The following is a 25,634-nucleotide window of genomic DNA, read 5'->3' on the forward strand; positions in this document are numbered from 1 at the left end:
GACCGCAGAACAAAAAAAAAAAAAAAAAAAAAAAAGTAATAATAATATTCTTGCTGTTGAGTTAATATTCATAACAGGGAGGGGGGCTGGCGAATCCAGGTGGGTTACAAGCTCTCAATCTCTTCATCGCGTGCTTGAAGTTTAAAAGTCGAGTTTGTTACTGTCCAGTCCTTGTCGTCTTTCATTCTTAGCCACTAAAGTAAACGTAAACGGCAAAAAATTATTAAAGCTGTGATGTTGTACATATTCTTTTCATATTACCTAATAATAATCGTTCAGTAAAAGGTTAAATATTTTAATCACCTTTTTAACCTTGATGAACTTGCTGATAATACTGCCGTAATTCAAAAGCAGAATATGTAAATGGAAAAATCTTTAAATTGAAATAGCAACTACTTTGCTGAAAACATCACGTTCAGAGTAAAATATTGCACACGTTTCTTATATTAACTTTCTAATTTTAGAAAAAGCTTTTATCAGTTAGTGTAAGTAAAGAGCCCTTTAAAACACAGATTACTTCTTAAGAATCTATAAATGCCAACAATAAACTGTATTTAAAATATTTCTAATGTCACACATGTAAATAAAGCTGGTAATTTTTACGCAACCTTATGCCACACATTTAGGTACTCAAACGACGTTTCAAGGTCCACATATTACATATCATATCTACCAAAATAATCTGCTTCAATAATCGCTCGTACACTAGCATAGAACATTACTTTATTGTTGTATTACTTAAAACTTACCGTTTATAAAAATAAGCTTACATTGTTTAGAGAATCTTTTAATTAGATTTAAAAAATTTTAAATCTAATTGTTTAGAGAGAGTCTATGAGTTAAACACATCATTTAGAGCTTAAAAAAAGTAGGGCAAAATTCACTTTACTTTTAAATTGCATTCAAATGAAAGGATCCCGGTGTTTCACTTGAATTAAACCCAAGATTGCATTTTACCTCTTTTATTAACCTCATTTTTATTTACTAGAAATATCATTGGTAAAATATGCCAGAGGAAAATACATTTGTTTTCTGAGAAAGATTAATTAATACTTGCATAAGTAACACAACAATTATCTAACAGTGCAAGTATTGGTGAAATTTTCTGTTATTCCTTTATTTATATTTTGCACATGTGTGACAGAGGTGTGCTTGCGCGTGTGCTTTTTCTGGGCGGGAAGTAATTTCAGAATTTTATCGCAGCTGTCATGGAGTGGTACTTATCTTTTAGTTTTCGGTGTTGTACATTTATACAGCGTATTTTTATCCCAAGCTTTTTAGGTTCTCAATTTTGAAAATTCAAAAACTATTCGTATAATTTCTCCTTGCACACACTCTACTATCGCACATAGTTTCCTCCCCTCTAAAGCCTAGTTTACTGGTAAATTGTTTCCTTTGATTATTTTTATTTTATCCAGTGTATTCAGTTTGTATCTGCATTTTTTTTATTCGCATTTCATCCATTTTATTTTCCCTTGCATTTATTATTTGAAAAACATTTTCTGCAGATTCCTCGTTAAGCTACCCAGACGTGGCAGGTGCTCTTACACTTAAGAAACTTTCCAAATGTGTAGTTTCACTCTGCTTCTGTTATAGACAATCCAGCTCATTGTAGCCTTATCTACAGTTGGTGGGTTCGATTTTTCAAAATTCAGAATTTTGTTCACCGTCTTTCTATTCCGCCCCTCTGATGTCTTCCTTGAAGATCTACCTTCAAGATTTATTCATGTGAGGTTCCCCTGAGGCTTTAAAAGGTAACTAAGCCGGACACGCTGTGCTTGAAGAGAGCTCAAGGAGTCATGGCCTCTTCATTTACCGTCAGATAACGTCTCAGTAATCCGTCAGTTGGTGTATTTAATTATGGCAAAGCACACTAGGGTTATCTGCCTAAGGGGAGGGATGCCTTTCGTTGAGGACTTTCTAAGGGAAACTGGCTCGTATACACGTTACACATGGGGAAAACCACGAAAACGCCCCTGCAGCCAGCCCGTTCGCGGGATTCGAACCTCGGACCGAACTACCAGTGTTCAGCGACTTACCGCTCGGCCGCTGGTGGGCCAGTAATCCGTCAGATATTATAATTTTAAGATCACTATGTATTAATATTGGAATGTAGGTGTCTTTTAAAGAGTTACCAGCACTTTATACATGACTGCTTTTCATTTGATATATTCTTACTCTAACCGCATTCAGTGGAAATTAAATTACTAGCATAATTTTTCCCTCTCTGTTTTTCGAACAATATAAATTAGTAATAAAAAGGGAGATATTCTCGAGAAAATGCGCGGTTATATATAGCATTAACTTGATAAACATGTTTCAGACTTGATTTTTATTTCAGCGCGTTTGGTATTTACTTCAGTCGCATTCGTAAGCGATCAACTACGAAAAAACTGAAATATTAAATTGTGAAGTGTTTGTTCATTTAATACCCAATTTTTGACCAAACTCGAGATAAAAGAGGCAAATCTCAGACGGAAGGAAGTTAGTTTTCTATTTCTTTAAATTTTATTTAAGCGCGCAATAGATTATTTGTTGAACTAATAGTAGTGCAGCAGATTATTCATTAAAAATTTTTAATTGAGTTTTTTTAAAAAATACAGGAGAAAATAAAGTGATAAAATAGTTCTTTTCAAAACTTGTTTTCTATATTTTGTGAAGTTTTAAATGCTGTTGTATTTGTTATTTTCTATTTTGCTTCTCGTATTTAAAGCGTCTAATAAAAATCTCTAATTTTTAATAAATAATCTACTGTATTATTTTAATATGTGTACTGTATTACTTTACTGCAATCTACTGTGCTACTTTACTACAATATACAGTGATACTTTACTATAATATACTGTACTACTTTAATAAATATTCTACTGTACTAGTACTAATTTATTTACTATATTAGTTGGCAAAATTTTACTGTAAACGCAAAGTTGCAGTCAAATCGCGAAATTTCGATTTCATAATTATCAAGATAGCGATATAAGAGGGATATGCTCCTTTCAAAACTTTTACTGTGAACATGGATTTACCAAAACTGATCATTGCCTCTGAGGGACACTGGATCTTTAGGTCATTATATACCGGAATGCACCTTAACGAAACAACAAATTTCCATATTAAATTTATATTCATTAAATTTCGTGTTTGCAGCTAATGTCATTTCTTTCAAAAGATCCCTTACTAAGCAAAGATATATCGTTCTTAAAATTTGTAAAATTACAAATCTGCTTTCTGCTAATGATATTTGTTATCCCTTTTAAAAATATGAATATAATAGCTGCCTTTTCACTTTTTAAAAATTTCTTTATTTTATTGACAAGCTTACATGAAAAATAACTTTATTTTATAAAAAGTTATAAAAGCTTAATTAAATCATTATGATTATTTATGTGATAGATTTTAATGAATGTTTAATCAAATTTCATAGACTCCACGAACTGTGGACTTTATGAACTTTATTTTTAATGCAGTTGCGTTATATTTTTAAGTTTTTGTTCCCCTTTCATGTAAATATGTTTCAAAATTTATACTTTTAAACTATATATTGTAATATAAAAATGTAGTTTACTCGGTTATTATTAAAAAAATACATGTTATTTTTATTTTAAACAAATAACAATTTAAAACAAATCTAATTAATGATGATTGGGGGACAACATCTGTTGACTATGAATAAAGACTAGGTGTCCCCATTAATCGTCAACTAAACTGAATTGAATAGAAGTCCACTTCAGCACTCAATTCAATAAATTTTTAACAAAATTTGCCCTGTTCTTTATGTTACAAAGCATTCCAGTCTCTTCAGAATACTGCCCAGAACAGTTTTTTAGTTTTGTGATTTCAATATCCGATGACCTTCACTCGTTTCCTTTAAATTCCACTCCCCCACTCCCACACCAGGAAATGTAGGCGGAGGAAGGAATCACTTTTAAAAAAAGTTGAGTGATGAAGGTAGGATATCAAACCTGACACAATGTGTCTACATCAGTGTTTGCAAATGGTAAATTGGGGGTTCTGTTGTTGTCGAAATTATTGGTTTTAATTGGCGGCATGAAAAAAGCTAGAGAGACTGGCGTAATATTTGAATGGCTGACAATTTCTGCCTTTTGAATCGATTCTGGTAAAGCATCGTTACCCTTATTAACTATGTTATTTTAGTTTTTTATTATTCGGAGTTGCAAATTTACACTTTTTAATGTCGGAAATGTGTCCTTTCAAAATTTTAGACAATTAAATTACGTTACGTAACTCTAGCTTGCATTATTCATCGACGACTCTTAGCAAATGTTGCCGTTGCGCGAGAGATTTTAAGATTTTTAATTTATCTTATCTGAGACGTCGCAAATAACCATATCTCGGAGTTTTGCCGCTCCGCAAAGCTCAAGATCTTTCATTCATCTTTCAGATCTATTTACCGTATATATATATATATATAAGTAATGAGTAAATTAAAAGCCTATGACCTGCGCTAAAGCTGCAAAGCGATAAGCCAATAACTTATAATTGGAAAACTTTTCATATATTATTTCCAAGGAACTGAAATTCAATTAAAGCCAAAAACATTAAAAGAAATTTAGACAGTATTTTAGTTAGATTTTTAAATATTTTCCCCTAAACCTCTTTTGCTTTAAAAACATAAAAAATCTGTAAAGAAAAATTCTTAATCTCAAAAATGCAAAATCAAAAGTAAACATTTTTAAGTACTGAAAAAGAAGCTATTGTCGTTGATCGCAGATTAATGGAGTTATCAAGGGGAATAAACCAATCTACTATCAATTAAAAACAGCTAAATATAATGAGAGTGTTTCGTTTTTCTTTTAAGTAAGCGTCAAATTATATTTCTGCAAGAGCCAAATCATAAGTTATAAATAATACTCGATCAAATTACATTAGTCCATTTAAGCCAAAAGAATTTTAAAATAAAGTAGTAGTAGTTTTGTTTTATTTGTTTGTTTATATTTCTTGGTAGTATTAGCTGACTTCGAATAATTTCCTAGCAACTTCCTGAAGTCAAGGCAGTAAAGCCTTGACTTGGCGAGTCCAAGGGCGAATCCAATATCATCGTTCTGTATTTTACCATTAATATCTTTGTCATCTGCCTCATAAATAATATCTTACGACTGCTCATAGTATTTGTTGAGAAAAAGTAACAAGTTTGTTTTAAAAATTAGCAGAATAAGCGGTCTTTATTTTTATACCGACACTTTTCAAAATATTGCAGAGACGAAAAATTTTATTTCCCTCCTAAAAGCGAAACGCAACAGAGAGGAAAGAAATGTTAGGCTGTTCGAGAATGATTAGAACTGAGAACCGATACAGTGCTGCCAAAGGTCGATGCGCAAAATTTTAGAAAGAGAAACTATTGCCGCCAAGATTCCGTTTCTTTCTATAATACTTCCGCCCCTATTTTTTAATGGGAGATGAAGGTGAGTTGGTATTAACATTCATCTCATTTGATAAGTCTAGCTAAGTTACAGCACCATTTAATCAACTTTGGATGATATATAATTCTGTTTACAGGGCGATTTTAAATTTTGCGTATACATGATTTTTCAGTTTGGGCTGAATTTTTGTGATTGTCTTCAGTTCCACTGGTGGGGTGCGTAGCGGTTAAGGCCGTTGAATACTGGGATCCCAAGCCCAGTGGCTGGTTGCATAGTTGGCTTTCCCCATGTGTAACAGGAATACGAACCTATTTCTTTTAGAAAGTCCTCCACGGAAGCACACCTTTCCTTACACCATATAGCACTTGAGAGCTTTGCTGTATTCAATTAACCTAAACTAGCATGTCGGCAAATAGTTTCTTTGAGGCGATCCAGGTATGTGCGTAGAACACTTAAGTGCAAATTGATTTGCGTTTTTGAAATTCAATTGCTATTCTTTTTATTATTATTTGAGTTATTTGATTTTGTCGTAACGAATGGTAACAAACTGAATTTTGCTAGCTGATTAAAAAAGAGGCATCGTGTTTCTGCGGAAATATGGCATTTTACCCTGCGAATAGATAATGCAAAAATTTGCATTCTATGAAGTTATGTTTAAGCGTCTGAATGCTATAGAAATGCAGCGAGAAAAATTACAAACGTTTGAAGACAGCCGTAGCTCATTTACAACAGTTATTTGCTTTATTTATTATTCGCCGGTACATTGCAGTGCCAAATATGGGCAATTCTCTGCTTTGTTTGAAGGAAAATAGATCGCTATGTACATGGGAGAACAACAGCCCAAATATGTTTTTTTAAAACATATCCATCAAAAAAGGTAACTGATGAAATTATTTCCTATATTTCTTGCTTTTTTTTTTTTTTTCATTTTATTCATTGCTCTTTCATATAATTGTGATAAAAAAAGGCGTTATAATTTTACAGAAATATGGCGTTTTGTCGAACTATAAAAAATGCAATCCATGAAATAGTGTACATCTTTAACTGCCCAATTTTATAGAAATACAATGTAAAAATTGCAAATAAAGTATTAGAAAGGGTCGGAAATTGGAGTATAGATAGTCACATCTCGTTTACAACAGCTGCTCACTTTATTTGTTGTTGAACAGAGGACTATAATTAAGTGAAACTCTGTGAAAGACATCTTTGATTAACATATTTATCATAAATATAATTATCGATTGATGTAAGAGGTGTTTTTATCTTCTATAAATAAAGAAGAATGTAAAACAAACAGTCGGCAATTCATTGAAATAGACGTAAGACTGGTCAAACGTTCCTATTCAAAGTCGTAAATTTATGAATTTTGGGTAGGGATGCGGATAATCAGTAAGTACCACAAACTATATTACTGCTTTACTTAGCATGTTTTGTGCCGAATTGTGATAAATGTTCTTATCACTCCAATTTAATTTTTCTGCACAAATGAGTGCAGAGAAACATTTACGTACAATTTTGAAGTAAATAATTTATGAAATATACTTTTTATTTGAATATTGTCTATTCATGTTTGTTATAGCGTAATCATAAGGCATACCAAGTAACATGCCTTCTCTCTCCATTGACACGAACTTTCTCTTTAACCATCAGTTTCGCGTGAAACACATGTTTATGCTCTTCGCTACTATAGTTCATTTATTGCCTTCTTTTCTTAAAATATTTTCCTTAGAAAGTCCTCCACGAAGGCATCCCTCCCCTTAGACAGATAGCCCTAGTGTGCTTTGCCATAATTAAATACACCTTAAAATATTTTCTGTTCAATAGGTTCATTCTATCATTTATAAAATTTCAATAAATGAAAATATTAATTTGTTTTTAATTTCATGTTTTTTTTCATTGGAATTCCTTACTAGTTTCGTAAATTTATTCTATTTTGTGCACGCTTTTATGCTGGTTTCGAACATTGTCAAAATCTTGAAAAGGTAGTTTTTGTCTATTGTGCCATATTTTTATCCTGTGATCGTCAATAAGAGATGAAGAACAAAATATTTCATTTACATCACAACTATTCATTTCAGTCCTACTGCACCATTCGTTAATGAGTTCATCCCAAAGTAATTTCGACACAAATTTCTTATCTTGAATGTTAAGAGATTTAAAATGCTTTTTTTCTGCAAAAGAAGAAACATATCTCTAAAATGGGTTCCGAAAAATATAGAAATGTTTTCGATGAAGACAGGAAATATAGCTTCCAGAAAAACTGAATTGACTAAATGCTAACAGAATAATGCTTTAACGTTCAAAAAATGTAAGTGAACACGTTATTCCTTTTAAAATATGTTATAAATGCATTGTAAACTATTTAATTTTTATTTTCTTTTTAATTTTTTTCCCCATTGCTTCTCTAAACGATAAGAAAATGCTGTATTTTTTATTTCAAAATAAATCCAACTTTTTAGATTCCTGTTCCTTCTCCTCTTGTATAGATGCATAGTGTGGAAGAAAAGTTGTTAAAGGCCTTCTCTTAAAATAATGATGATCCTAAATGTGCAGTCTCAGTTACAAAGATTCCTAAAATAAAATTCAGAATTTTATGAAAAATGCAGGTATAAAAATTTGTTTATACCTCATTAATTAAAAGTTCCGCCAGTAATATCTTACTAGCATTACTATTTATTAGGCTTTAATTATTTAAAAATATAAGCTCTCTAAATTTTGGTTGTAAAATCAAATGAGATGCTATAGATGAATGTTATCACCAAAAAACAAAAACAAAAAAGAGCTCCTTTACAGATTTAGTAAATAACTGTTTTACTAAAGAGGAAATCGTTAGTTACTAATGCAAACAGCTTCACTTTTTAAAGCTACTCTCTAAATTTGATTCTCAGAAGTCCTGCATTTAATAAGTAGATAATGAAAAAGGACCACCTCCCCCCCCCCCACATTATCTGGACTGTTTTTATAAAATGATGCATCTTATTTTAAGCAAATAGGAAAAAAGGATGTTTAAGGAAATAAGCTAGATTTATCGAGTAATCTGAAGAGCTTTATGTTTCGTAGTTTTTAATGAAATTGTTATGTGATATTAAGAGTTATATATACTTAACATGACACATGTTTTACATAATGCAGGATCTGAAGTATCACATTGAAGAAAGTTTATTTGATGTACTATATAAAAATTAAGACTTTATCCTATGTGCTGTCCCCTTGTGGTCAATTGCTTTCGAATCCAGAAGACTTCATAGTTTTTTAAGTCTTTCTCATTCCTAATTTCTTTATGGTCTTTATAATTGGAAGGAAATTCCGCCCTCTTTCCTAAACAGAGTGTTACCTGAAATAAATGCAACATCACGATAGTCTTGCGCTGTATCATGAAATCAACGATAGCAATGTTTACAACTATGTTGAAAGTTTGTTCTTCAAATATTCTTTCCACCTGCACACATTAAAAACTAAAAACAACATTGTAGGGAAAATCTGATAAGCTTCGGAAATTTCGAATTGAGAGAGCTATCTCTCGATGTCGACCGAGGAATGAGGATGTAAAACGACACGCACAGCACACCGTATCGTTCGCTAAAGAAAGGTGAAGCTAATTTTCTGTGCCTAATGTTTCTGTGTCTGGCAATTGATCCCTTAAAATTGGATGTTTATGTCTCTATTTGAGACAAAAGCTCGCTAAAATAGGTTAGTATCCTGTCTCTGTTTTTATTTCTGAAATTTCGTCAATGTGTTAAGTACTTTCATCTTTATTCTAAAAAATAACGGAAACATTAATTACTTTCAAAGTTTTTTCCCTAATTATTGTGAAATTCCAAAATTATATTTAGCAGCTTTCAAATATTCTCTTAAATATCTCACTGTTTTTCTATATTTTTCAGTTCATGATATTTTGAATGGTACATTCAACATGGTGTAAAAATTACTGATGAATACCAGAGGTTTCTCGATGTAAAATATTATGTAAAGAGCGTATTAAGACTGTGTTAAGGCTCAGCATCTAAATTTTACAACAGAAGTAATATTTTTTTTAAAAATATTACTCTATTTATGACCTGTATAAAAAAACTTTTTGAAAAATGTTTTTACAATTCTAACAATAAATATTACATTTTAACAACGTCATTTTTGTGTTCCAAAATATAATTTTTTTAAATAATATTTTTGTTATGCTAAAAATCTTAATGTTATAACAGTATTCCTTTGACCACTGTTAACCTTAATAAGAAAATAATTTAATAAATTGCTTCAACTTTTCTTACAGCCAAATAGATGAAAATCATATTTATGATACCGAAAAGTTATGTTTATGTATATAAAAATTTATATATGTAAATTTCTAAATTTTTTCGCTTGTTTATTACTGCTACTAAATGCCAGATATGGTGAAAATTACTATCGTAGACATTTAAACTAGTTACAGGAAGCAAATGCATGAATAATTTTAGAATTCGTACTAAACAATGTTGATGCACTCGCCGAAAATGTGCTATAAGTGAAATCACGTAAATTTAAAATCCTGTCACGTAATTTGAAAGGAAATGATATCATGCAAACAAATGCAAAATGCTGTGTCTAACTTCATAAGCTTTCCAAACATTTCTCCCAAGCTACCCTGTTTATTGCGATGTAACTAAATACAAAATGGAACTAAGATATTAACAAACAATTAATTGCCATTTTCTAAAATATTCCAATTACGTTACTTTTTCTACATTTTCCTTAATAAGAAATCTTTGTCAGAAACTGCAAGCCCCACCAGCGGCCGAAGTTTGTTGACAGTTGAAAGCTGGAAATGTGAAGTTTCTACTGGCACATTAAGAATTATGAGTTTAATATTATTTAAAATTAGGGAAAAAAGCCACATCGAACTTCTTCTCTCTCAAAACTATTGAATGCGTAAAAGCAGACCAAGTAGTTTCTAAGGAGCGGTGAGTACATGGTGATATGCACATGATAGCACATAGTTTAGAAGTGCCTGTCAAAAAGATGCCTAGATTTTGAACAATACTTTTTGATATGCTTAAGATTTCGATGAAGGTTCTTTTTCAGAAGGGCAGAAGTAGTTGTTCTGAGCAGAAATTTTTCCAGAATTCTCTTTACTCCAATATGGGCGATTTACTTCCAAATGTTTTTTTCACAATAAACTTATGAGGCTTCTTTTCGTACTTAGTGATTGTCATCTTGAAGTCAGTGCAGTTTTGGCAGCCTTTCATGTTTTCTAGGGAAAGAAACTATATTTTTTTATCTTCATTGTTGAAGAAATTATATGTCTTTATATACAATTTTTAAAACTTATAACTTGTTTTTATAACCAAATATGTTTACGAAATTCTTCGTCCTCTAAAACTTTGATTCTAAAAGAGTGATTGTAAGCCCACAAGCCTAATTATAGCATTATCAAATCAAAAATTATCAAATGGTTTCTGATATGCAAATCAAGACGTTATATCGTCTGATGGAGAAGCAGGGGCATTGAACAAAGTGAATACCTGAGTAAATTTCTGCAATACTGCCTTTGATTTCAAAGCCTAAGGACTCAAAATGGTTTGTTATAAATCCGAAGTATCATTTGGAAGAAACTCTGAAGTGGCGAATCATCGACCGGTGAGAAACAGTAGTCATAAAAGCAGTGGGATTATGTCAAAACAGTCTCTACGCAATAGAAACGATTTCAGAACTCTGAAATTGTTACGTAAACCTATATAAAGTTCTAAACGAATAACAACTGTTTCTCAGGATCAATATCTAGCAATAACTACCTTCGTAATAGGTAGTTTTCTACTTGGCAGTTAAGTTCAGAGCTTGTAGCCGCCACTTGAACTGTTGTGGAACGATAAACCATATACAAAAACCTTAATGGAAAAGGCCTTATGCCGGAAAGCCAGGTATATGCGTTTCACTGTCTTCACAACAAAAGAGGGATCGCTTTAATTGGTGCAAAGAACATCAGAACTGGAGAGGAGACGAATGGTCTATGTGCTTTTTATCGAAGCTTGGAGGTTTAGTTTAACATCTGTTTCTGTACGTGTTTACACCTGGAAATAGTCAGGAACGCAAAATATTTTTTCGAACCTTATGGAACCTGACCGATTCGGTAATGAAGGTGTGATGGTATTGGAAAGAATAGTGATCGATGTATGTACGCCCCCCTACATGTTTTGAAACAAAGTATGTGTGACCGGTTAGAGATATCGTGATGAGGTCTTAGAACTTATGTAAGATTTTTCAGTGGCACATATGAATTTGACTTTTTATTTATGAATGATAACCCTCGTCCACGTAGATCAAACCTCGTTTACGATTTCTTTGAAAGTGAAGACACTGAGCGAATACAGTGGACAGCAAAACATGCTGTTCATATCTTATGGGAATACGTTGGAAAATCAGTTGCGTAGAGACATCCTGCTCCTAATGATGTCAATGGCTTGAAGACCGTATTGCTAAAAAAGTGGAACTTAATTTCCCAAATTGTTAACAACGTTATTGGCAGCGGGAAAACAAGTTGTGTGTACAAATCATGGGGGGATCACATTCTATATCAATTTCATGGGGATCAATTTTTTATGAATTATTCTTTTTTATGAATTCTCCTTGTAAGATATTATTACCATTTTTATTGTTTCATGCTACATATGATATAAAAATATCGTATGCAGTGATCTTAAATTTTTTCTTTTGCAATTAAATCTTATGATATTATTCATCATTCCACAGAAATTCTTAAAAATACTGTAGTTCACATTTTCTGATAAATACATAATTTTATGCATTTAAAGATAATTTTGGACATGAGTGTAGTTATACGTAACTTGTAAACTTTCATAATGAAGCATACCTTGGCATTTTGTTGTCCCGATTCATAAATCCTAACTTGACGCAAGAAGAAAAGTATATAAAAGACTGGTGTTATAATGTTACTAAATCAGGAATGCTTGTAAGTATTTTCCGTTAATACGGTTTCACAAGTTGTCTGACGGTTAAAAACGGTTAATACTGGAAATTCGATCCGGGTTTGATCCCAGGCGAATGGGCTGCTGCGCTGTTGGTTTTTGTGGTTTTCCTCTAGTTTAACGGGAATAAGAGCCATTTTCCTTTAGAATGTTCTATATTCGAGTAGACATATAGCTCTTGTGTGCTTTGCCATATTCAAATAATAACCGTCTGGTGATACAATGCTCTTTTAATTACTTTCATCACATTTATGGAAATATTTAAAACTGAAGTACAAGATATTTTTCTGCAAATGCTTGGTTATAATCTTCAATAAATTAAAATTATTCGGTGTAGCATTTGGAACAAATACATATTTTTGATCTGATTGTAAACTGAATTTTCTAATTTACCAAACAGGTTAAGAAATTGTCTGGTTAACCAAGCTCACTTGCCTGAAATGAAAAGTATTATTTTTTAGGAAAGGATAAAATGAATCAGCCAAACGCAAAAAATTTAACTAAAGCAAGAAATTTAGGAATTAATTTAAGAGAAAATAAAATATATTTTAAAATTTCAAAGAGCGATAATAATTTGTATTTTTATATTAGCAATGTAACTAGTTTTCATACTAGTAGCAGTTTAATTGCTGACAGAACCAAAGCTAAAAGAACTATTTTTCGCTTGTTAAATAGGCAGTTAAAAGTACTCTGAAAAATGTAGTTTCTCTCTTTATTTTTTTTATTGCTCAAGACGGGAAAATGTAGTTATAGGAATATAAAATCGTTTGTAAATATTTTTGTTTTCTATTTATAAAACTAAAATCAGTATTTTACCTGTGGCAGATTTTTTAGATCCACCTTCTATACAGAAGTTTCACAAGAAATATCTATTCTTTTTCTCAATTATTTCACTATTCATGAAAGCCATGATTTCACTAAAATACATTCACCAACATATTTATATTGTTATATGGATAAAATTTTCGATCTCTTAATATAGTTTTCCAATTTTTCTTTTGCAGAAATTTATAGATTCAGTTACCGATTAGCTATCTTCCTTTCTCACTGTCTCGCTTTAAGATTAATAAAAAATTAATATTGCATCAAGAAGACGCAGATTTTATGATCAAATGGAGTATATCTTAAGATAAAAACGAGAGACTGAAGCACAGTTGCCCTTTAAAATCTGTTAAAATTTGTTTGCATCTTTTCAGAGACACATTAAATTATATTTCTAAAGAGTTAAAACCGTTTAGGTGGACCATTTCTACCTGACAAACAAAAAGAGTTGAAGACGATAATGTGCAAGAAAATAAATATCAAACGGATCCTGAAATTACTGATAACTAAAAAATTAGAACCCTTTAGTTAGCTTCGATTTGCAAAAGACAGGAGTTTGAAACTATGGTCCAATATTCATTTTTCTGCCTTGAACACTGCGGCTATGAGATGTCATATTCTATCAGATACTTCTTTCTCAGAAATGATCCCCTTAATCTTCGTGAGACATCCCCTTCTTTGTTCTTATCGCTAGCTTTCCAATATTCGTGTTTTCCGGAGTTTCGCAACGCGGGGGAGGGAAACAAAAGAGGGCTCCCTCTCACCGCCCACCATGCGCCGTTACATCACGTGACTTCACATCGACCAATGGTACCTCCTGTCCGGAATCCGGGAAATTGCTCGAAAATTTTGATCGAATCTTCCTGCCCGATTTTCGCAGCCCTTTAAGCCCGAAGAACTCGGGTGACGTCAAGGTGGGCAGACACCCCCGTATGGCTTTGGTGAAAATGTAGGAGTAACCTTTTGAGGTAATCTTCCTAATGAGAATCCCTTTTCTGTTTTTGTTAGGATTATATTTCTGTTTGTTAATATTTATGATGTATTCGTGTTTGTTGATTCTGGCAGATGAAGGTATGCCTCCACGTCCTTGCGTTGGTGTGTTTTGATAAAATCTGATCGAATCTTCTATTTCGTCCCTAAATAATATTATTGATGGAAAATTTTGATATAAATGCTTGAGCAAAATTTCTTTTTATAGAATATTATGCAAGAATAAAACTTATATCGTATGTAGAAGAAATTCGAAATGAAAAATTTTAGATGTAGAAATTAATGAAACATTAGAGGTGTAATATATACAGGAATCGTTGTAACTATTATTACTCATAGCCACTCATGTACAGGGAAGCATCAAAACTGGGATTACTCTGGTTTTTTTAACCAAATGTTATAATGAATTTTAAATTACCACCACTACAGTAACTGACACGTACAAGCGTTATACAAATAAATAATATATGAATTCTTAAAATTTACTTGGAGCAGAAAAGGTAAAAAAAAAAAAAAAAATTGAAATTTTCCCTTCCACTAAACAAATTTTGTAACCACGATCTTTTTTGCGTTTCTTTAAATCAAAATGCATTTCTTTATTCCAAATAGAAATGCGCTTTAATATAATTGTTTGATAAATAATAGACATTTTTAGCCTTTAATTTAAAATGCTATTGAAAGAAGTGAGGAAAAGGCTTAAGGAAAATTAAATTACAAGGATTTAAGATTTATTTATGTATTCAAAGGTAAAATCTCTTCTCAAATTTCATGTTCAGTATTATTAAGTTAACGATATGAAAATATGATTGTAAGGTAGAAAATTTGAAGAAACAAAAAAACTCTTAATAAAATTTGTGCTGAATTCAAAAAAAATAATTATCAAACTAGATTTAAATATTAGAATTTAATCATTCGTTTACTATAGATATAATTTCTTTTTCTTTTGCAATTCTAGAACTCTGAATTTAGTTTGGATTACGCTAAATTAAATCTATTCTTCTCTCGAAAATTTGAATTAAATATATGCATTTGACTAGGTGCCTAGTGAAACGTGGACAAGGATATCGACATTTTGTACTAAACTTGACACGGTATGTGTCCTTAGGAATTTTTTTTAAATTTTAACTTAATTGCTTATAAAATAATGCAGCATAGACAAATTCTGCGTAATGCTTTAGTCAGTATCCTATTAATAGTAGAGGTTTAAAGCTCTGTTGCTCAGAAATAATAATGAGAAAAAGTGCTGTTGCTTCCCGAAAGCAGAAAAATTAATCTTGTTTTATAAGCATAAGAAATGCTTTTTTATTTGAGCAGTATAAATTTTAATATTTTGAGGAGCTGGAAATTACATGTTCAGTAATGAACGTTCATTTAAATTTTCTTCTTTCTCATGTTATAAAATACAATCGAATGATATAGCTCATTCCACTAAATATCTAGCAACTGGATTTCGACAGCATATAACTGTCTGTAACGGACAATTCAACTTTCAGCTCATCCATATTTTTACACGTTTACTTAATTCTCATTTATTAAACCTACTTTCTCATTTCGTTTTAGCATTGCATTTTGCTCTTATACAGTTATACTGCAAATTATTGTTAACCTCCATTTTTGCACTGAAGTGCATATTAATTAAATGTTCTTATAACAACTTCACGTATTTATATTGTACTCTTAGGAAATAATGTATTTTGGTTGTTGCAATGGATGTGTTAAGGATTTTAAAAAAGTTATCTGTTAATTATAAGAGTGAATTCAAAATTTCTTTACGTATCAAAATAATAAAATTATTTTATAAATTAGTTCTTGTTAATTTTCTTTGCTTTGCATTAGAATAATTAAAGAATCAAATATTTTCAGATGATAGTGAGCTCCCTTTTTCATTTATTGTGAAGATTTCCGATATTAAACACAAAAACGAAGCATTTTTACAAGAAATGTAGTGCAAATCATGCAAGAAAAATCATAAATTATATATTAACGAATTCTGAAGAAGCATAGTCAATATTATTCGCTGAAATTTCATATTCAGTATTATTAATAGTAGCATAGTATTACTATTAATCGATTTTTAATAAAGAATTTTAAATTGTTTTATTACATTGAAACATTTACTGGAAATCCGATTCCGTTAAGAGAAAACCTAGGAAAGGTACTGAGTACTAACAGAAGCGTTAAAATATTTTTATAGAAAGATAAAATAATTCATGTGTTTTGTACTAAAAAAAAAATATTTCTATAAGAATAATTTCACTTTTGAAAAATGCGCATTCTAAAATAATAGATTAATATTGCAGATTAATTACAGTTTTGCCTCCTTTTTTTCCTTCGGGGTTATGTCCCTGAAATTCCAGGTATAATTAAATTAAAAGAAAAAATCAAACAGAAAATACATATTACGCTTTGTTTTCTTGGTTTCCAGGAACTATAAGAATATGACTAATAAAATGTTTTATACTAGTAAAGTTTATATGCTGAAAAAGCGTTAATGTGTAGTAAAATGTTAATAGTAACAAAACTGATTTTGTTCTCTGATAATAAGTTACAGTCTGTATCTGTAACATTAATTATTTAGTTAAGAGATAAAAGCAGATGCTTCTGAAAGAGATTTGAAAATAACAGTTGCCATCAAGATTTGACCGTAGGAGCAATCGAACACTTAATGGTGTTTCTGTTGTCTAGGCGCCAGTGCGTGTTTCTTATTTCATGGCAGTTATTAAACTATGATTCATGTAATTTACTCATTCTTTCTTAATTTACATATAATTTTTGCTTATTAAAATTTTAGCCTTTCGTGGACTTTTTGTATGCCTAACATAAATGGCTGAAGAAATTCATTTGAAAGTCTTTCAAAGTTCTGCACGCTGGGCCGGTTTTCCAGAGGTCCGTGGTTCGATTCCCTGCGAAGGCGATTGCTCATTTTTTATCTTGCCTGCTTTAAAAAAATCCTAATGTGTCTACAGTGGCGCCCGAACTAAAAGGGTTTTAGATGATGATTCTCCTCACCCAGGATTTGGAGATTGAGTCCCCTAAAAACCCCTGTCGCCCTTTAAATGGGGGAGTATCTAAGGCATTTCTCTTTCCTTCCTAGCGTGCCTTCGTGATGTAGTGGTTCTGCACGCTGGGCCGGTATTTTAGAGGACCGTGGTTCGATTCACGGAGAAGGCGATTGTTCATTTTTCATCTTGCCTGCTTCCAAAAAATTCCTAATGTCTCTCCACTTGAATTTTTAAAAAAATTTTAATTATCCTTAGAATTTAATTCAAAAGCCGTAACACAAATTACCTGAGAAGAATGCTTGGATAATCTCATTCCTGCCCAGTAAAAATAAATTCCTGCGTTCTTTAGGAATTTTAAGTTTTTTCAGAAATTTCAGTTGAACTAAACCGAAAATATTATGTTTGATACATACTACGAATACAAGTCTTAATGCTCTGTGTTTTTATCTGTATGTAATACTTTGTCCCTAGGTAAATAATAATTTCGTGTTGACTGTCCATAATTACAATATTATCAGATTTTTGTCTCGAAGTTGATTTCTTTTGTATAGCTTAATATATTGTAAGTTTTATTGCTTATGTTGTGGAATTATATATGGCATACACAGAAAAAGTAAAAAACAAAGGAAAGAAACTCGAAAATCAACTTCCTTCCGTTTTTATTGGAAGACTAATTTTAATTGCAGAATTAGAAACAGCGCATTAAATTTCCTGATAAATACCACAGCAGTAAAAATATATATAAATTTCATAGATCAGTAATTTCAGTCTATGAAATTAATGTGAGTAATCTTTATTATTTGTTTTTACGATATCCGTCAGAAAACATCGCAAGATTTGTATGAATGGCCAAAAGGAAAGTTCAAACTGTGTCCATAAATACTTTTTTGGTTAAGTCTTCGATCTCATTTGACGATGAATAACTGACGCTTTATTATACTTTATTCAAATTTGTAAATTTGATTTTTAAGAGAGGCTGTCTAAATGACTAGTCTGTACAAAATGCGTAATGTATTAAATTGGAAACATATTTTATTAATTACAATAATTGTGCAAATGTCAAATTATAAATTAAGTATGTATATAACCAAAGAATTGTATCCGTTATATCATAACAAGTAAAAGAATCTAATAACCTTAGCTATACTTCTTTTACCAATTAAAAGTTACCTCTACGTACTGACGACTTATGGCTTTTCCTTAATGCTTACGGGAGCACAAGGTAAAAGGTTAATGTAAAAGTTTATGCCTCACAACTTATGATGAATAAATTAATACAAAATAATTAAAATACATAATACAAATAATAAAATACATAATATAAAATAAAGTACATAATACAAATAATTAAATACATAATATGAAATAAAGTACATAATACAAAATAATTAAAATACATAATGTAAAATAATTACTCACTTTAAAATAATACAAAATAGTTTATTCACTTCTTGTTGGACAGCTAGTTGTTCAAACTCTGCGAGATACTGTTTGGGATTATAATTTGAGCAATTATACACGAATTTACAATGATAACTGTATAAGGTATTTCACCCGCCTTTTTGACATGCCTTCTTGGTGGGGTGGTCTGCAGGTTGGGCGCGTATTCCAGAGATCCGCGGTTCTATTCGCAGGGAAGGCGTTGCATATTTTTCACCTCTCTTGCTTCCGAAATAAACCTAATGTCCATACAATTGGTTCGGGCAAATACCACTATCTTTCAACACTTACCAATCGTCATACCGTCAGGAGCTGCCTTCTACTCGGATTCGCGGATGTCTGGGCAAGCAACGCCAGCTGCCACCTTCTACTCAGAACTATGTTAGTTGGATTTCCTTTTTTATATTTTTTATTTATTTAGGTATTTTGTACACTTGGAATAATATTCACACTGACCTCTGGACTGAGGGAGTACATGACGAAACAAATCATAAAGGAAACAATCATTATAAAGCTAACTGTTAGTAAAACTTAAGTCAAATGTCACAATATGAGCTTCTACCCCAGGTGCATAAGATTTTACTATTTTGAAAATAACCATAAGTTGCATGTACTACGTCTGAAAAGTAATGCAAGTAGTTCTTATTAGTAATACTGCTAGTATTCAATGTACTTTTCAATATTCCTTATATCCGCATGATTAGCGTAGTTAACAAAATGTCATATATTATATACTTTCGCTATAGAAGTTTCTTTTTTCACTTATTTTTGTTTATTTTGTTTAATGCTAGAAATGTTTATATTCTACTCTTCTAATTTTTGAGTATAAATTTATTATAAGTATGATAAGCATAAATTTAACTTTCTAAGGTGAAACACAGGTTATCTACAAAGTTTCTGTTAACAGCTTGTTGTTTGGTAACGGAATAACTTATACCTTCGGTACTATTCACAATTTCAAGCCAAATTCAAATTTTTTGTGATAAATGACACACAACATTGACATGCGACATATGGGCTCTGGTTGATGGTACTCCAACAGTAAGCAAATGCAATTAATCAATGCAGTATCGAGGTAAATGCTGGCTGTTGTTAATTCATTGAATAAAAATGGTCCCAAATTCATTGACTAAAAGTTGCTCTACATTCATGTAGCATTCTACACCAAAGACTCATTTTCAGGGATGTCCTGCTTCAGCTCCATTGTGCCTTAAGATTTTCGTATCTCCAAATCCTTATATTTTGTAAAGTGATTGCAAATTGTTGGTTACAATCGAAATTAAGTTACAAAATTCTAAATATCCAAACTTTTAACTTCATAAATGTTTAACATCACATTCTTTCAACGTAATCATTTGCAAATCCTCAAAACAAAACTGAGTCTTGAATAAATACTAATGAAATTTTTCCACTATTTTCGAACCATTTTTATAAAATAAATCAAATATTTAAGTTGAAGGTTTGAGAAATCGATTTATTTAATACAGAAGGATTTTATATATATAATCTGCAGATAGAAAAGTATAATCTCCAGATAGATAATCTTAGTTCTGAATCTCACGAAATATGCGTTTGTGTAATTTATGGGGTTGTATTCTTCTGTAATTACATATCATAAAATCGTACGTACTCCAGATACCAAACTATAAAACTTAGGTATACTGGTTTTGCCATCCTCCCCACACATACACTCATTTCATCTTTTCTCGCGAAAGCTTCAGAGGATAATTGTGTGATGTTGAAACAGCGGCCAATTAAAGAAAGAAAAGAATGTCTGAATTTTTTACAGTGAAACGTAATCGCTACATTTTGGCGTACGTTAAGAAGTAGAGAACTTTTAAACGTTTTGAGGGGGAAGAGTTCTGAAGTTCCAAAGAGTTCATTGGTACAATTTTCCTTTGTTATTAATAATTTTAACTATAAATAGAATGCCATTCGGGTGATAAAACCACGTAGTGGTAACTGTTACTGTAAATCATTGTAGAGAAAGAACCTGATTTGAAGTTCTTCCTGAATTATGAGGTTCGCAGACCTAACAAAAAATATCCTTCAGTCGTTTAATGATTAGAAATAATTATTTAAAAAGAACTGAGTAACTTAACAATAAAATATAAGGGGAGGGGGGTTAATTAACTTGCTTTTCTTAATTCAGAACATTCATTACAATTTTTTCTTTTAGCCGAGAGGAAAATATTAATTTATGAAATCTAATTTTTTTCTAGTTGGAAACTACCAAAACGGTAAAATCATATTTAATCCAACGATTTTTATTTATTTTATTTACCTTATTTTAATTTAACGCATTGGCCTAGTTATAAGATGTCCGTGCTTTTTGTAATTGACTAGAAGTAGCGTATTTCATACAAGGTGATCTCATTATTTTAATATGTTGAAGGCGTTTTGTAATAAAAATAATTTAATGCCTTATATGCCGTGAAGTGCATTAAGACGAAGGTACTCGTATTTTCTTTGAACTTAAAATTTAAAAGAAAAATTATTTTAACACATTTTTTAATTGCTAAGTTGAACATGCGAGCCAAAAATAATTCTCCATAAAGCATTTTAAGGGGAAAAGGTAATTTTTATTACGATCCAATAGGGTATTTTTAAGTTATTTATTTCGAAACATTTTTAGAGCGGTTATGACACGCATAACACCGCATTTCCTGATTTTGGTTCTTTTATTATTAACTGTGGTCTACACTGTTAAATATCTTTAATTTACATTTTTTATTTTAACAACTTGTTTTAAACAGTTCAGGTGAACTTAAAAATTTTCCTACTTAATATTATCATAATAAGATTATTAAAAGAAAAAATTCTGATAGCGATACGCATTGGTTAAAATAAACAATTTTCGAGTTAAGTAAACTTATACAATAATTTTTTTTTACAAAGATTAGTTATTTTAGAAATATTTGGGCCGTTATTATAATTAATAAAATGTTCTTAAGATATCTTTAAGAACCGTGGTAGCAAAATTTCTTCACTAATTTTATGTGTATTCACTAATTATTGTATGTGTATTATATTCGTTTGTCTCCTCCCTCATTATATATTATATTCTTTTTTATTGCAGTGTTAGCTAAAGAGAGAAGGAAAGTTATTAACTCGGATCTAGTATTCAAGTTATTAATTAGTTTCAAGTTATTAACTACTCAAAAGTGCTTAACTTGGGTCTCTAGTATGTTCAGTTATTAACTCAGGTGTAATGAAAGTTAGTAACTCAGATCTGCACGATAATAAAAAGTAAACGCACATTTAAAAAAAAAGATTATATTTTTTATTAAACAGTTTATTGTTAATGAATTATTTTTTCGCTGCAATCAAATTTCTTAAATTTCAGATTTTATTTTCAAAGCATATGGCTAATTTTGATGAAAAGCCACAATAGGTATCCTCTCAGGTAATATAATATTTATTTTAATATTACCAGCATTTTATTAGCAACATATTAAATATTACATTCCAAATTAAAATTGGTATTGATGGAATACTGGATCAAATCAAGATTAAGATGTGTAGAATGATGTTTTTCACAGTTCATTGTTGATAATTTTACTGCTATCAAAATTACTACCATCTGCTATAGCCTTACTTTTAAATTATTTTCTGAACGTAGCATATGAATAAAATACAGGTATGAAAATACATATATTAACTTCAATTTCCCTTTAAAAAAATAAGACACAAAAAATTTAGTTAGAAAAACTGCAGTTTAAAACGTATGGTGTAGTGAAGCCCATATTTATCAGATTTATAGATCTGTTCAAGAAAATTTCCCTTCCACCTCCCTTTGACATCTGGAAACAAAACTCAGCATAAGAGAAATCCCAGGAAAGAATCCTTACGATGGTTAGAACTTTCACAATTTTAATACCGTCATTGTAGGCTGTCTATGACACTTTTGTTAATGTTGAAATGCACTGCTGGCCACCGTAAATGCAACACCCTGAAGGAAGCATGCAAATAACATGAAATTTACAACATGCATTAGCGGAGGTGAGATATGCAAATAATTAGAATTTCAGCGCAGACGCACATCACGCCCGCTTGTGGCGCCACTTCAAAGCGCTATTTAAGGCTTGGAGTTTTCGACGATTTCAAGTTCGGCAATTGTGTTTTTCTTTCGTTTTTTTTTTTTTTTTTTTTTTTTTTTTTTTTTTTTTTTTTTAAACGATCAATTATGTCTGGTAGTAAACAGCGATCATCGTTTGAGCAAGTACCCGAGTTCGACAGAGGAAGGATAGTGGCCTACCGATAGTGTGGATTATCTTTCAGGGAAGTTGGTAGTCGTGTTGGATGAAACCAAACAACTGTAATGCAGATATGTCACCGTAGGATGCAGGAGGGTATGACACACCGACATGTTCGATCGCATCTACCTCAATGCACCACTTCACATGATGACAGTAACATTGTGCTCATGGCAGTGGTGAATCGTTCAGTCACATCGCGAAGCATAGCACAGCACATTCAGTCTGTAACGCATCAGCCAATGTCTGCGCGTACCATTCGACGCCACAGCAGAGTGGTCTGTCCGCAAGACGTCCATTGCTTTATCTACTCTTGACAGAACCATATACGTCTCCGCCGCCAATGGTGCGTTGAAAGAAGGATGTGGACGGCAGAATGGAATGAAATTGTCTTTACTGACGAGTCACTCTTCTGTCTGCAACACCGCGATGGTGGGATTCGAGTCTGGAGACACCGTGGAGAGAGGATGCTGAACAGCTGCGTTATGCACCGCCACACTGGTCCTACACCGGGTATTATGGTATGTGGCGGTATTGGATATCACTGTCTCACTCACCTAGTACGCATTTCCGGTTCTTTAAACAGCCAGCGCTGCATCTCCGAGGTGTTGGAGCCAGTTCTTCTTCCTTACCTTCAGGGCTTGCCCACAGACATATTCCAACAGGATAATGCGCGACCACACGTGGCATGCATTGTCCAAGGGTTCTTCGTCAATCGCCAGATTGAATTGCTTTCCTGGCCGGCTCGCTCTCTGGATCTTTCGCCGATAGAAAACATGTGATCCATGGTTGCTGAACGATTGACCCAGATTACATCCCAAGCTGCCACACCAGATCAACTTTGGCAACGTGTAGAAGCTGCTTGGTCTCCTGTACCCCAAGAACACATCCAAAGCCTCTTTGAATCAATGCCGAGGCGTATGGCAGCGGTGATCTCCAACAATGGTGGCTATTCTGGCTACTGTTTCTGGGAGGAACCACACTTCACAGAAGTCTATATATAAATTTAATCATTTGGTACTTGGTCAACAAGTTATCTACTAAATAAATTTTGTTGTGATATCTCTTGTCTTTCTGGGTATTGCAATTTGGATGGACAGCAGTGTATGTTCAATAGCTGCATTTAGCCCTGGCATTGCGAAAAAATGTTAAAATATTTCACACTCTCAGAATATCTTTTTTGTTTCTTCATGTTCAGACGCTTGCTCGTTTCAGCCTTCGTCGAGAAAGGCAGAACCTGTTGGTCATCCGAAATCATTATCCAGGATGTATCACAGGGAACCACCGATATTACACTCGTAAAGAGAAGTCAAAAAAACTTACGCTGGAGTCGAGCCCACATTCTTGAGACTGGACTAAAGGTCAGCCTCCAGTAAATTGTTCAGAATGGCCGCTGAGAGTATATATCTTGTTTATACGAATGAATATTTCACACCATTTTTTCTGACACTCCAAGGTTTTCCTGTTCACTCCAAGTTTCAAACTTGCTTGCACAATATTTTTCACACACAAACTCATCAAATAATAATTGGTTAGTGAACCCATTATTATTTTTAAATACTACTTATAAGAATGTTACTAAAAATAATAATGGGTTGACTAACCCATTATTATTTTTAATAACATGCGTGTAACATTCCTGTTCCGTAGTTACCAAAAAAAAAAAAAAAAAAATTCAAAAGCCACAGATTTTCCATCCCATAAAGGATACTTGAAAAATAGAATATTTGTAATAAGTTCGAAGAACGGGGCATTTCATACAGAAACAAGGTTAGTCTGGAAAAAATGAGACAGAAAGAGTTCTAGCTTCTTTCACACATATCTTCTCTTTAAATATCAAAAAGAGAATTGAATTTCGTTGTTCCTTATGTCGAACCTGTACTACTATACAGTGTCTTTAAACATTGTATATATCTTTAGATTTACAACAGTAGCTCTACTTTATGACTATCCGCTGACGATGATCGATTCTTTGCATTTTATTTATAAATGACGTCTGCATGAACGTAGATACTCTTGTATCATTTTATAATTTAATGGAAACAGAAACTGAGAAATATAGAGGTTGTTTACACATTTCTAGAACGATTTCGGGGCCGTTTAATTAATGTTTAAAATGTAAAAGTATTTTTTAATGGTCGATCTGATAGCCTTTTTTTTTTCTAGACTACAAATCTGCATCGCGTTTCTACGACAGAAAGGCTTTTTATAAAATTTTCAGGGGTACTGACTCCTATTCCTCTTCCTCTACTCTTCAGAATCCATCAATTGTGATGAGTTTGTACTTAGAGCTCTTTTTAAGAGAATAAAGGCACAATATCCCATGGGTGAAACGTCAGAGCACTTTGCAGGAATACGCTGAAAAGATATATATGCAATACCTGTATCAGTCTTCATTTATTCAAGGAATACGCACTTTCGAAGTTTTGACTTGTTGCTTTGCCTTGCCTCTGAAATTTCTCTGTTTGAAAGTCATCGAGATAAAGAAATATAGCTTCTTCTGCAAATGTCGAACATAAAACTTTTTCTTGATATCTCGTTGAGTTGATTTTAACATTTTTTTCCTGTGGTCATTTAGGTAAACCCATTAAAGGGTCTCGGTGCATTTTAATTTACCTTCTGTTAAATAGCTTTCATACAGGGTTCGATAAATTGTTCTGCGCTGAACCTCATGCCTCTGCAAAAGCTGGTGAACAATATTTGGTTTTTTTAGCTTTTAAGTTGTAAATCTTGGTACTATATTTGTTGCTGTTACAGATGTATTTAAAACTTTTGCAATTAATTTCT

The 25,634-nt window shown here is 31.9% G+C and overlaps 1 protein-coding gene across 3 annotated transcripts in view; it reads left to right on the forward strand.

Moving 5' to 3' along the window:
• LOC118189566 (uncharacterized) overlaps positions 1–25,634 on the forward strand; it is a 288,905-nt gene that overhangs the window by 48,232 nt on the left and 215,039 nt on the right. The window contains exon 1 of one of the 3 annotated variants that reach the window (XM_035360185.2): positions 8,923–9,071. The exons of the other annotated variants lie outside the window; for them this stretch is intronic. The gene's annotated coding sequence lies outside the window, so the exon portion shown is untranslated. Of the gene's footprint in view, positions 1–8,922; positions 9,072–25,634 lie in introns of those variants that run through there. 3 annotated transcript variants of the gene reach the window in all.

Source organism: Stegodyphus dumicola, chromosome 2 (genome assembly GCF_044657685.1).
Source record: "Stegodyphus dumicola isolate Sdum_Otavi_A_Nest chromosome 2, ASM4465768v1".
Classification (NCBI taxonomy): Eukaryota; Metazoa; Arthropoda; class Arachnida; order Araneae; family Eresidae; genus Stegodyphus; species Stegodyphus dumicola.